The sequence below is a fragment of the Pan paniscus genome, chromosome 8 (assembly GCF_029289425.2).
Source record: "Pan paniscus chromosome 8, NHGRI_mPanPan1-v2.0_pri, whole genome shotgun sequence".
NCBI lineage: Eukaryota > Metazoa > Chordata > Mammalia > Primates > Hominidae > Pan > Pan paniscus.
The window spans coordinates 110,948,280-110,962,275 of record NC_073257.2 but is presented as its reverse complement, the minus strand read 5'-3'; the positions used below and the strand labels follow the sequence as shown (position 1 = coordinate 110,962,275).

Here is a 13,996-nt window from a genome sequence, read left to right as displayed (position 1 = left end):
GGTAAGGCACATGGGTCACTTGCTGTTATTTTATTTAGTACTTGGTACTTACTGAAATCTAGATACAAAATTACATAAATTGGTAGGAACTGAAAGTTTTTCCCATATTGTAACTTTTAAAAATTGAAGTAAAATTTATATGTGGTAAAATGCAAACATCTTACATGTACAATTTGATTAGTTTTGATAAAATTATACACCTATGTAACCACCACCTCAGTCAAGATCTAGAACATTTTCATCACCCAGAAAGTCCCCTTATCATTTCTTTCCAGCAAATCCTCACCTCCCAAAGGCAACCTGTCACTATAGATTATTTCACCTGTTCATATACTTCATACGTACTCTTTTGTTTCTTGTTTAAGCTTAACATAACGTTCTCAATACTCATCTACTTTGCTGTATGTATCAGTAGTTCACTTAAAAAATTTCTGAGTTGTTTTCCATTGTATGAATATCCTACAATTGATATATGATTTCTCATGTTAACTTCTAACTTGTTTTCAGTTTTATAGAGTAGGAAGTTTTGATTATGATAAAATCCAGTTTATCAAAATTTTATTTTATGGTTAATGCTCTGTGTCCCATTTAAGAAATTGTTGTCTACTCCCAAGGGCATAAAATTTTTTCTCCTTTGTTTTCTTCTACACATGTAATAGCTTTAGCTCTTACGATGAAGTTTATGATCCATTTCACATCAACTAATTTTTAGGGAGATTAATATTCACTTTTCCCATATGTTTATTCAATTGTTCCAGCAACATTTGTTGAAAAGACCACCCTTCCCAGAACTTAGTTGAGGATTTGGGCTATTGGTTTATAACCTTTTTTTCTTCTCAGATTAACAGCTTGTCAGATTTTTGCATCAGGCCTAAGCGATCTCATAAAATGAGGTGAAAGCATTCTTTTCTCCTTTATTTTCAGAAAGCATTTGTGTACTATTGATGTTAAGCCTTCCTTCAAGGTTGAATTTACCAGTGAACCCAATTGCACCTGAAGTTTTCTTTTTGGGAAATTTTTATTATATATTTAGTTTCTCTAATATGTATGGGAATATTCAGATCTTCTGTTTTTTCATGAATTAATTTTGTTAAGTTGTAGTTTTTTTTTAAAGGAATTTGTTCATTTCATTTAAGTTACCAAATGTTTTGCCATAAAGTTGTTTATAATAGTTCCATATTGTTCTTTTAATGTCTATAGGATCTGTAGTGATGTCTGCTTTTATTCTTGATATTGTTAATTTGTGTTCTTAAAGTCTTTTTCCTTATTCTTGCTAGGTGCTTATTAGTTTTATTAATTCTTTAAAAGAAAAACTTTGGATTTTATTAATTTGTTCTATTGTTTGCTGATTTCAACTCTGATCTTTATTATTCCTGTCTTACTACTTACTTTGGATTTAATTTGCCCTTCCTTCTCTAGCTTGTTAAGGTGGAGATTTAGATAATTGATTTTAAATATTTTTCTTGTCTCTAATATAGGCGCTTAAAGCTGTAAGTTCCCTTCTTCAAACACTGTTCTGGCTGCATCCCACAAATTTTGATACATTATGTTATTATTATTCAGTTAGAAATACATTCTAATTTTTCTTCTGATTTCTTCCCTGACCCATGGGTTATTTAGAAATATGTTATTTAATTTGTAACTACTAGGAGATTATCTAGATATCTCAGTATTATTGATTTTCAATTTAATTTTGTGGTAAGATAACATACTTGTGAGTTTCAGTCTTTGGGTTTTAAGGTTTACAGTGGGTGTTTTTCACCAAAATTGGGAAATTTTTGGCCATTATTTTTTCCAATATTTTATCAGCTCCAGTTTCCTTCAGGACTCAATTATATTAGGTCATTTTATATTGTTCCAAATATCTGTGAGGCTTTTATATTTTCCAATAATTTCTTCCCTCTCTTCTTCAAAGTGTATTATTTTTATTGACTTGTCCTCAAGTTCACTTCTCTTTCTTCTACAACCTGCTTTTAAGCCCATCTAGTGAGTTTTTAGTTCCAGTTCTAGTATTTTATTTGGTCCCTTGTATGTGTATTTAGTTTCCATTTCTCTACTGTTAATCTCTTAACTGACTAAAACTACATTTTCTTTTAATTCTTTACATATTTACAATAGCTGCTCGAATGTCTTTGTCTGCTAAGTCCAACATCTGGGCCATTTCTGATTTGGTTTCTGTTGACCAATTAAAATGCTTTTTTTGGTTTATTTATTTATTTTTGACTATGGATAACATTTTCCATATATAGCTGGTATATGTTTCTTATGTATCTGGTGAATTTTTAATTGAATACCGACATTACAATTAAAAATATTGTAGAGTAGGCCGGGCGCAGTGGCTCACACCTGTAATCCCAGCACTTTGAGAGGCTGAGGCGGGCAGATCACAAGGTCAGGAGTTTGAGACCAGCCTGGCCAACATAGTGAAACCCTGTCTCTACTAAAAAAATTCAAAAAATTAGCTGGGCATGGTGCTGGGTGCCTGTAATCCCAGCTACTCAAGAGGCTGAGGCAGGAGAATCGTTTGAACCCAAGAGGCGGAGGTTGCAGTGAGCCAAGATTACGCAACTGCACTCCAGCCTGGGCCACAGTGCGAGACTCTGTCTCAAAAACGAACAAACAAACAAACAAAAAACAATAAATATTGTAGAGTAGTTGGATTCCATTATCGTCCTCTGAATAGTATTGATTCTTATTTTAACAGGCAATTCAGTTACTGGCTGGTCACCTTAAACTATTGTAGGCTTGGTTTTATGCTTTGTTAGTACAGATCTGTGGAAGATCTGTGATCTTGAGGTGTTTCTTCAGGTCCCTCTATTTTAATAGGACTTAACTTGCAAACTGTGTCTCTGTTGTGGATCTCATCAGTACTTGGTTTCAGACCTTGTTAGTGTGGATTTAGGGGAGATCTAAACTAGAGCTTGGCTTTTACTTCTATAGTGTAGCATTTTGATGTCTCAACTGAATGCTAGCAGTGTTATTAAAGTTATTAACAAGATTGCTCTGTTCTGATAGGGCCAGGAACTCTGCTTTTACTCTACTATTGCTTTTCTTCTAATATCTCTGTTCCCTTCTCAACTCCTCTGTAATATCTGCTATCTGATAAACCTAGCACTATCTAACTGTGAATTAAGTTAGGAATCACATGCAATTTTCCATGTAAACTCCTGGGTCTCCCTTCTCTTCATAGCCACCTTTTCTCTGATGTCTTGTCTCGTAGATTACAGTGACTTTCACCAGCCTGAACTCTAATTTCTGCTGCCTCAGGTCAGTGGGATCACTTTGATCTGCTAAGACTGCAACTCTTGACCAGGCACAGTGGCTCACGCCTATAATCCTAGCACTTTGGGAGGCTGAGGCGGGCAGATTGCCTGAGCTCAGGAGTTCGAGACCAGCCTGAGCAACATGGTGAAACTCCATCTCTACTAAAATACAAAAAAAAAAAAAATTATCTGGGCGTGGCAGCATGCACCTGTAGTCCCAGCATTCGGGAGGCTGAGGCAAGAGAATTGCTTGAACCCAGGAGGTGGAGGTTGCAGTGAACCAAGATTGTATCACTACACTCCAGCCTGATGACAGAGCATGACTCTGTCTCAAGAAAAAAAAAAAAAAAAAAAAAAGACTTTAACTCTCTGTACTTAATTCAGGAAATTGTGTCCAGTAAAAGCTAGATGCTCACATCATTAGTTTCCTTTCTTTCAAGGGTTATAATCAAGTCCTATCTATTGCCCACTCCCTGAAAATGGTTTCAACAAATATTTTGTTCAAGTTTATAGTTGCTTATGTCAGGAGGGCTGGTGTAGTACCAACATGATTGGAAGTGGGATTCTAGGTGTCGTTTTGTTGTTTCCTTTGTCCTGTCTGTTTTGTTTTTCTTCTGTTTTTTAAATTCCTGCTTTATTTTGGGCTAATCAAATCTTTAAATGTTTTATTTTAATTCTTCTAATGTCTTTTTAGCTATAACTTTTTGTACTGTTTTTTAGTGGTTGCTCTAGAGATTACAATATGGGTCTTTAACTTATCACAATCTACTTAGAGTTAATATTATACTACTTCCATACAATGGAAAAGTTTTGCAACGGCATAATTTTATTTAACTTCTCACCCATCCTTTTTGGTACTGTTGTCATGTATTTTACATTTACATATATTATAATCCCCACAATATAATATTATAATTTTTTCATTAAACTACCAATTTTTATTGTGGTAAAAATAAATTATAAAATTTATGATCATAACCATTTTTAAGTGTACAGTTTAGTAGTGTTAAGTATATATAGGCAGTTTGTTTTTTTTCAAGAAATTAATAAAAGATGGAAAATACCATCTGTTAAAATTATCTATATATTTATCATTTCCAGTCCCCTTTATTTCTCTTTATATGTTTGAATTTCCATCTGGTATTATTTCTCTTCACCAGATAACTTCTTTGGCATGAAGTGTGTGTTTTTTCAAGATAAATCCTCTCTGCATTTGTTCATATGAAGATGTCTTTATTTCACTTTCATTTTTGAAGGGTATCTTACCAAGCTATAGAATTCTAAGTTGATAGTTTTTGCTTTTTATTTTTTAAATGTCTTACTTTCCTCTTGGCCTTTTCTTCTTTACAGTGAGGAGTCAGTTTTCATTTGCATCATTCCTCCTTTATATGTGATGTGTCATTTTGCTCTGGCTGCTGTCAAGATTTTCTTATTACCTTTGGTTTGGCTATTTTACTATGTGCTGTGTGTGGTTCTCTTTATGTTTTTCCTAATTTGGTTTATTGAGCTTCTTGGATCTAAAAGTCAATGTTTTTAAATCAAATTTGGGAAGTTTTCATCCATTTTTTTTTCATAATTTCCCCCCACAATTTCATTCTTTTCTCTTTTTGAGATTCTAATTACACATATGGCCAACTATTTGATATTGTTCTACAAACCCTGAAACTCTATTCATTTTGTCCTGTCTTTTTTTCTCTGTGGTCTTTAAGGTTGTTCTATTGTTCTGTTTTCAAATTGGTGACCTTTTCTTGGGGATGGCTTCAGTCTTCTGTTAATCTCATCTATTTACTTTTTTATTTCACATGTTGTACTTTTCATTTCTAGAGTTTCCACTTGGTTATTTTTTATAATCTTTTTTACTTAGATTTTCCATCTTTTCATTCATCATGATCATTCTTCCCTATAGTCCTTGATTATGTTTATAATATCATCTTTAAAGTTCTTGTCTGTATTTGTAACGTCTGTGTCAGTTTGGGGTTTCTTTCTATTGACTGCTTTTTCTTTTAATTATGGGTCACATTTTTATTACCCTGTAGAGTAATTTTTATTGTAACTGGAAATTATATTTGATATACCCTGGAGAATCTGGATTTTGTTCTTGTTCCCTGAAGAGTGATTTTTTTTTTTTTTAATTTCAAGCAGACAGCATAGTTATTGGCTGATCACCTTAAACTAGTGTAGGCTTTATTTTACACTTTTCTAGAGCAGGTCTCTTTTCATTTTTCTTTTATTCTTAGTGTGAATCTATAGTCCTGAGACATAGTCTTTACTCCTATGGCATTACTACTTTCTGCAGACACACTGGAGAGTCAAAGATGTTTATCAAAACTCTTTAACTTGACAGGATTCAAACTTAAAACACACTCTCCCTGAATTAGGTAGCAGCTGAAACCTCTGTTCAGACTTTTCAGCTTTCCAACTGTTGCTTTACCAGACTTTTTGGAGTCTCACAGTTTGGAAGTTAGTTTATACTTAGATTTTATACTTAGTCTTACAACTGTATGCTTACAATTTATGCTTAGTTCTGGTAACTCCCTCTTCTATGGCTTTTTCTTCTCCTGGATTTCCTATCTCAATTACTAGCTTCTTTGCCTGCCCTGAACTCTGTGTCCTGGGGATTTCTGTACCATTTGGCACAGACTGATGAATGCCATGAATAGAGTATTGGGTAAGTTATTATTTATAGGTCTTTCATTTTTTTTGTTTATGTGCTAAATCAATGCTGCATGGGAAAAATGGAGAATATTTTACAGGGATATTTTGGAAATATTGCAGGTTCTGTTCCAGACCATTGCAGTAAAGCAAATATTGCACTCTGTCGCCCAGGCTGGAGTGCAGTGGCGCGATCTCGGCTCACTGCAATCACTGCCTCCTGGGTTCATGCCATTCTCCTGCCTCAGCCTCCCAAGTAGCTGGCACTACAGGTGCATGCCACCATGCCCGGCTAATTTTTTTGTATTTTTCTGTCTTTTTAGTAGAGACGGGGTTTCACCAGTGACATATATTTTTTTCACTGAATTGTTCACTTTGTGTTTTCTTATTGGATATTAACAAATGATAACTGTATATATTTATGGGGTACAAAATGATGGTATGATATTTTTTCCATACACACACACACACACACACACGATTGAATCAAGCTAATTAACATATCCAAACCTCAAATATTTATTATTTATTTCTGCTGTGTAACTTAAACATTGTACCGTTTGACTAACATCTCCTTATTATCCCTACTCTGCAGCCTTTGGTAACCACCAGTCTGCTCTCTGCTTCCCTGAGTTCGATTGTTTTAGATTTCATGTGGAATTTGTCTTCCCATGCCTGGCTTATTTCATTTATACTAATGACCTCCAGGTTCACCCATGGTGTCCCAAATGACATAATTTCCTTCTTTTAAATGGCTAATTTTTTCTATTGTGTATATATACCACATTTTCTTGGTGTCCATTTGGTTGATGGACACTTAGGCTGATAGACACTTAGGTTGATTCCATAACTTATTGCAGCAATTCCACGTTTATTGCAGCGTTATTGTGAATATGAGAGAGCAGTTATCTCTTTGACATACATAATTCAAATCCTTTGTATATATACCCAGAAATAGGATTGTTGGATCATATGGTAGTTCTATCTTCAGTTTTTAGAGGAATATCCATACTGTTTTCCATAATGGCTGTATCAATTTATATTCCCACCAGTAGTGTACAAAGGCTCCCTTTTCTCCACATTCTTACCAACACTTGTTATCTTTTCAAGTTTTAGGGGTTTTTTTTTTGAGACAGAGTCTCACTCTTTTGTCTAGGCTTGAGTCCAGTGGTGCAGTCATACCCCACTACAGCCTCAAACTCCTGGGCTCAAGTGATCCTCTCACTTCAGCCTCCCAAGTAACTGGGATTACAGATGCATGTCACCATGCCTGACTAATTTAAAACACTTTCTTTGTAGAGATGAGGTCTCTACTATGTTGCTCAGGCTGGTCTTAAATTTCTGGCCTCAAGCAATCTTCCTGCCTTGGCCTCCCAAAGTGCTGGAATTACAGGCCTCAGCCACTGTGCCCAGCTTACATTTCCTTAACGACTGGTGATGTTCTCTATATTTTCATGTGCTTATTAGCCATTTATATATAGTGAAATGTCTGTTCAGTTCCTCTGCCCATTTTTAATTGGACTGTTCATTTTTATTATTAAGTTGTCAGAGTTCATTATATATTCTGGGTAGAAGTCCTTTATTAGATAAGCAATTTGCAAAAAATATTTTCTCCTGGTCTGTAGCTTGTTTTTAAACTTTTCTTAATGTTGTTTTTTGAAGAGCAAATGTTTTTTATTTGATAAAATCCTTTTAATTATTATTATTTATTATTATTATTATTATTATTATACTTTAAGTTTTAGGGTACATGTGCACATTGTGCAGGTTAGTTACGTATGTATACATGTGCCATGCTGGTGCGCTGCACCCACTAACTCGTCATCTAGCATTAGGTATATCTCCCAATGCTATCCCTCCCCCCTCCCCCCACCCCACCACAGTCCCCAGAGCGTGATATTCCCCTTCCTGTGTCCATGTGATCTCATTGTTAAATTCCCACCTATGAGTGAGAATATGCGGTGTTTGGTTTTTTGTTCTTGCGATAGTTTACTGAGAATGATGATTTCCAATTTCATCCATGTCCCTACAAAGGACATGAACTCATCATTTTTTATGGCTGCATAGTATTCCATGGTGTATATGTGCCACATTTTCTTAATCCAGTCTATCATTGTTGGACATTTGGGTTGGTTCCAAGTCTTTGCTATTGTGAATAATGCCACAATAAACATACGTGTGCATGTGTCTTTATAGCAGCATGATTTATAGTCCTTTGGGTATATACCCAGTAATGGGATGGCTGGGTCAAATGGTATTTCTAGTTCTAGATCCCTGAGGAATTGCCAGACTGACTTCCACAATGGTTGAACTAGTTGACAGTCCCACCAACAGTGTAAAAGTGTTCCTATTTCTCCACATCCTCTCCAGCACCTGTTGTTTCCTGACTTTTTAATGATTGCCATTCTAACTGGTGTGAGATGGTATCTCATTGTGGTTGTGATTTGCATTTCTCTGATGGCCAGTGATGATGAGCATTTTGTCATGTGTTTTTTGGCTGCATAAATGTCTTCTTTTGAGAAGCATCTGTTCATGTCCTTCGCCCACTTTTTGATGGGGTTGTTTGTTTTTTTCTTGTAAATTTGTTTGAGTTCATTGTAGATTCTGGATATTAGCCCTTTGTCACATGAGTAGGTTGCAAAAATTTTCTCCCATTTTGTAGGTTGGCTGTTCACTCTGATGGTAGTTTCTTTTGCTGTGCAGAAGCTCTTGAGTTTAATTAGATCCCATTTGTCAATTTTGTCTTTTGTTGCCATTGCTTTTGGTGTTTTGGACATGAAGTCCTTGCCCATGCCTATGTCCTGAATGGTAATGTCTAGGTTTTCTTCTAGGGTTTTTATGGTTTTAGGTCTAACGTTTAAATCTTTAATCCATCTTGAATTGATTTTTGTATAAGGTGTAAGGAAGGGATCCAGTTTCAGCTTTCTCCATATGGCTAGCCAGTTTTCCCAGCATCATTTATTAAATAGGGAATCCTTTCCCCATTGCTTGTTTTTCTCAGGTTTGTCAAAGATCAGATAGTTGTAGATATGCGGCATTATTTCTGAGGGCTCTGTTCTGTTCCATTGATCTATATCTCTGTTTTGGTACCAGTAGCATGCTGTTTTGGTTACTGTAGCCTTGTAGTATAGTTTGAAGTCAGGTAGTGTGATGCCTCCAGCTTTATTCTTTTGGCTTAGGATTGACTTGGCGATGCGGGCTCTTTTTTGGTTCCATATGAACTTTAAAGTAGTTTTTTCCAATTCTGTGAAGAAAGTCATTGGTAGCTTGATGGGGATGGCATTGAATCTGTAAATTACCTTGGGCAGTATGGCCATTTTCACGATATTGATTCTTCCTACCCATGAGTATGGAATGTTCTTCCATTTGTTTGTATCCTCTTTTATTTCCTTGAGCAGTGGTTTGTAGTTCTCCTTGAAGAGGTCCTTCACATCCCTTGTAAGTTGGATTCCTAGGTATTTTATTCTCTTTGAAGCAATTGTGAATGGGAGTTCACTCATGATTTGGCTCTCTGTTTGTCTGTTGTTGGTGAATAAGAATGCTTGTGATTTTTGTACATTGATTTTTTATCCTGAGACTTTGCTGAAGTTGCTTATCAGCTTAAGGAGATTTTGGGCTGAGACAATGGGGTTTTCTAGATATACAATCATGTCGTCTGCAAACAGGGACAATTTGACTTCCTCTTTTCCTAATTGAATACCCTTTATTTCCTTCTCCTGCCTAATTGCCCTGGCCAGAACTTCCAACACTATGTTGAATAGGAGTGGTGAGAGAGGGCATCCCTGTCTTGTGCCAGTTTTCAAAGGGAATGCTTCCAGTTTTTGCCCATTCAGTATGAGATTGGCTGTGGGTTTGTCATAGATAGCTCTTATTATTTTGAAATACATCCCATCAATACCTAATTTATTGAGAGTTTTTAGCATGAAGGGTTGTTGAATTTTGTCAAAGGCTTTTTCTGCATCTACTGAGATAATCATGTGGTTTTTGTCTTTGGCTCTGTTTATATGCTGGATTACATTTATTGATTTGCGTATATTGAACCAGCCTTGCATCCCAGGGATGAAGCCCACTTGATCATGGTGGATAAGCTTTTTGATGTGCTGCTGGATTTGTTTTGCTAGTATTTTATTGAGGAAAATCCTTTTAATTATTATTTGTTAATAATTGTTTATCTGGTATATCTTTATTATACCCTTGCATTTATAGTATACTTTTGCTGGATCTAGAAACTTTGGTAGACAAGTTGTTTTTTTTCCCTTGTACTTTGAATATGTCAGTCTACTGCCCTCTGTTCTCTACTGTTTCTAACTAGAAGCCAGCCTTTAATTATATTGTTATTCTTCTGAGTATAATTAAGAGTTTTTCTCTTGCTTTCAAAAGTTTACTTTGCCTTTGTCTGTCAAAATTTGACTGTGATACTAGGTTTGGATCTCTTGATGTTTATCTTACTTGGGGTTCTTGAGCTTTTTCAATATTTAGTTTTTATATTTTATCATTTTGGAGATACTTTCAGCCCCTGTTTCTTCAAATATTTTTTCAGTTCCCTTTCTCTTTGCTTATTTTTAGAAAATATTATGTTGTAATGCTAATGTTTTAAAACACTGGAATAAGTGAAAAGATCAATGGCATAGAGTATAGAAAATAACTATAAAATATATGGGAATTTCTTTTAACTTCAACTTTTATTTTATATATAGGGAGTACATGTGCAGATTTCTTGTACGGGTATATTGCATCCAGGTAGTACACATAGTACCCAACAGGCAGATTTTCAAGCCAAGCCCTTCTCCGTTCTTCCCTCCTCTAGTAGTCTACAGTGTTTATTTTTCCCATGTTTATGTCCATGTGTGCTCAATGTTTGGCTCCCACTTATAAGTGAAAATATATGGTTCTTGGTCTTCTGTTCCTGTGTTAGTTCACTTAGGATTATGGCCTCCAGCTCCATCCATGTTGCTGCAAGTAACAGGATTTGATTCTTTTTTATAGCTGCATAATATGCCATGGTGTATATGTACCATATTTTCTTTATCTAGTCCACCACTGATGGATACCTAGGTTGATTCCAGGACTTTGCTATTCTGAATAGCACAGTGATGAACATAGAAGTACATGTGTCTTTTTGTATAATGATCTATTTTCCTTTGGGTATATACCTAGTAATGGGATTGCGGGGTTGAATGGTAGCTCTGTTTTAAGTTATTTGAGAAAGCTCTAAACTGCTTGCCACAGTGGTTGAACTTACAGTCCCAAAAACAGTGTATAAGCGCTCCCTTTTCTCTACAGCCTCACCAATATATCTTGTTTTTTTGACTTTTTTAAAATAGCCATTCTGACTGCTTTGAGATGGTATCTCACTGTGGTTTTGATTTGCATTTCTCTAATGATTAGTGACAGTGAGCATGTTTTCATATGTTTCTTGGCCACTTGTATGTCTTCTTTTGAGAAGTGTCTGTTAATGTCCTTTGCCCCTTTTTGAATGGGATTGTTTTTGCTTGCTTTTTTTTCTTTCAATTTGAGAGCAGGTACTATTTATTAACTGACCAGCTTAGAAAAATAAAATGGGTGGTCTTTTTCTTCATTCCACCTTGTGGAGAAGATACTTTGAAGGGCCACAGGAAGTTATTTGCTTCTTTGAAGCATTTTCCAATAGTATAGATCTCATGAATCAGATCCTCCGTGCAGATGATGCCATATTTACCGAGAGATCAAGCAATCAAAGGGTTATCTGTCAAAGCAATTTGCTTCTTATTGATTTTGCCATAACCACGCTTGTAGATTAGTTCATTTACTGACTTCATATTTGGGTACCCCCATGCAATATATGGTTCTATAGTCCACAGCATATTAATTGCAGCCTTGTTGAGCTTTGCAAAGGTTTCATTGAAGACTTGATGAAGGCAAAGAAACTGAAACATCTTTCAGACCTTTGGGCTAACACCATCGATACCTCTGATCCTGATGACAAACGCCAGTTTGGGTTCTGAAGGTACATTAAAGTTGCCAGCTTTTCTTGCCATCCTCACCATTCAAATTTCATTTCTGTACATCTGCCTATATTCCTTGTGATAGTGCTTTGCTTTTTTGTAGATAAGCTTCCTTCTTGCCTTTTGAAGCATCCTTTGGGCAAACTTCTTTCTCAGGCGCTTGATCTTCAGCTCTGTGAAATTCCTTCACTTTTTCCTAAGGGTTTCTGGCACAGCAGGAACCTTCTTCTTCTCTTCTACACCATCCATGGTTCCAGCCAGAAAAGAGCTGCTTGTTGATTTAAGTCCCTTATAGATTCTGGCTATTAGACCTTGGCATATGCAAAGTTTGTGAATATTTTCTCCTATCGTGTAGGTTGTCTCTTTAGTAATAGTTTCTTTTGCTGTGCAGAAGCTCTTCTGTTTAATTAGGTCCCACTCATCAATTTTTGTTTATGTTGCAATTGCTTTTGGGGACTTAGCCAAAAATTCTTTGCCTAGACCAATATTGAAAAATGCATTTCCTAGGTTTTCTTCTAGGATTTTTATAGTTTGAGGTTTTCCGTTTACATTTTTAATCCATCTTAGGTTAATTTTTGTATATGGTGAAAGGTAAGGGTCTAGTTTTATTCTTCTGCATATGGATAGCCAGTTAATCCCAGCACCATTTATCAAATAGGAGTTCCTTTCCCCATTGCTTGTTTTTGTCAGCCTTGTCAAAGATCAGATGGTTGTAAATATGTGGCTGTATTTTTGAGTTTTCTACTCTGTTTCATGGGTCTGTGTGTCTGTTTTTTATACCAGTTCCATGCTGTTTTGGTTACAGTAGCCCTATAATATCATTTGAAGTTGGGTAGCATGCTGTCTCCACATTTGTTCTTTGTGCTTAGGATTGCTTTGGCTATTTGGGCTCATTTTTGTTGTTATTCCATATGAATTTTAGAATATCTTTTTCTAATTTTGTGAAGAATGATGCTGGTAGTTTGATAGGTATAGCACTGAATCTGCAGATTCCTTTGGGCAGTATGTCCATTTTAATGATATTGATTCTTTCCATCCAGAGCATGGAATGTTTTTTCATTTATTTGATTTATTTCAGCAGTGTTTTATAGTTATCCTTGTGGAGATCTTTCACCCCCTTAGTTAGCTATATTCCTAGGTATTTCATTTTCTTTGTGGCTGTTGTAAATGGGATTGTGTTCTCAATTTCACCCTCAGCATGGACATTATTGGTGTTTGGAAATGCTACTGATTTGTGTATATTGATTTTGTATCCTGAAACCTTATTAAAATCATTGATCGTTTATAGTAGCCTTTTGGGGAGTCTTTAGGGTTTTCTAGGTATAGAATCATATCGGCAGCAAAGAGAGAGAGAGTTTGATGTCTTCTTTTCCTATTTGTGTTTTATTTCTTTTTTTCTTGCCTGATTGCACTGGCTAGCACTTCCAGTACTATGTTGAATAACAGTAGTGAGAGTCGGCATTGTTGTCTTATTCCAGTTACCAAGGGGAATGCTTCCAGTTTTTGCCTTTTCAGTATGATGTTGGCTGAGGGTTTGTTATATAGCTCTTACTATTTTGAGGTATGTTCCTTCAGTGCTTAGTTTGTTGAGGGTTTTTATCATAAAGGCATGTTGGATTTAATCAAAAGCTTTTTCTGTATTTATTGAAGTAATCATATGGTTTTTGCTTTTAATTCTGTTAATGTGGTGAATCACGTTTATTGATTTGCATATGTTGAACCAGCCTTGCATCCAAGGAATTAAAGCTTACTTGATTCTGGTATATTGACTTTTTAATGTGCTGCTGGATTCAGTTTGTTAGTATGTCATTGAGGATTTTTGTGTCATCAGGGATATTGGCCTAAACTTTTATTTTTTCACTGTGTTCCTGCCAGGCTTTGGTATTAGGCTGATGTTGGCTTCCTAAAATAAGTTAGGGAGGAGCCTCTCCTCTTCAATTTTTTGGAATAGTTTCAGTAGGATTGCTACCAGTTCTTCTTTGTACATCTGATAGAATTCATCTGTGAATCCATCTGTTCCAGGGCTATTTTTGGTTGGTAGGTTTTTAAATTACTGATTTAATTTCAGAGTTTGATATTGGTCCATTCAGGGTTTCA

The 13,996-nt window shown here is 35.6% G+C and overlaps 1 protein-coding gene and 1 pseudogene across 3 annotated transcripts in view; one reads left to right on the top strand and one right to left on the bottom strand.

Moving 5' to 3' along the window:
• HPSE2 (heparanase 2 (inactive)) overlaps window positions 1–13,996 on the top strand; it is a 780,051-nt gene that overhangs the window by 180,853 nt on the left and 585,202 nt on the right. The gene's annotated exons all lie outside the window — the stretch shown is intronic.
• LOC117974702 (large ribosomal subunit protein uL30-like) lies at window positions 11,441–12,148 on the bottom strand (annotated as a pseudogene).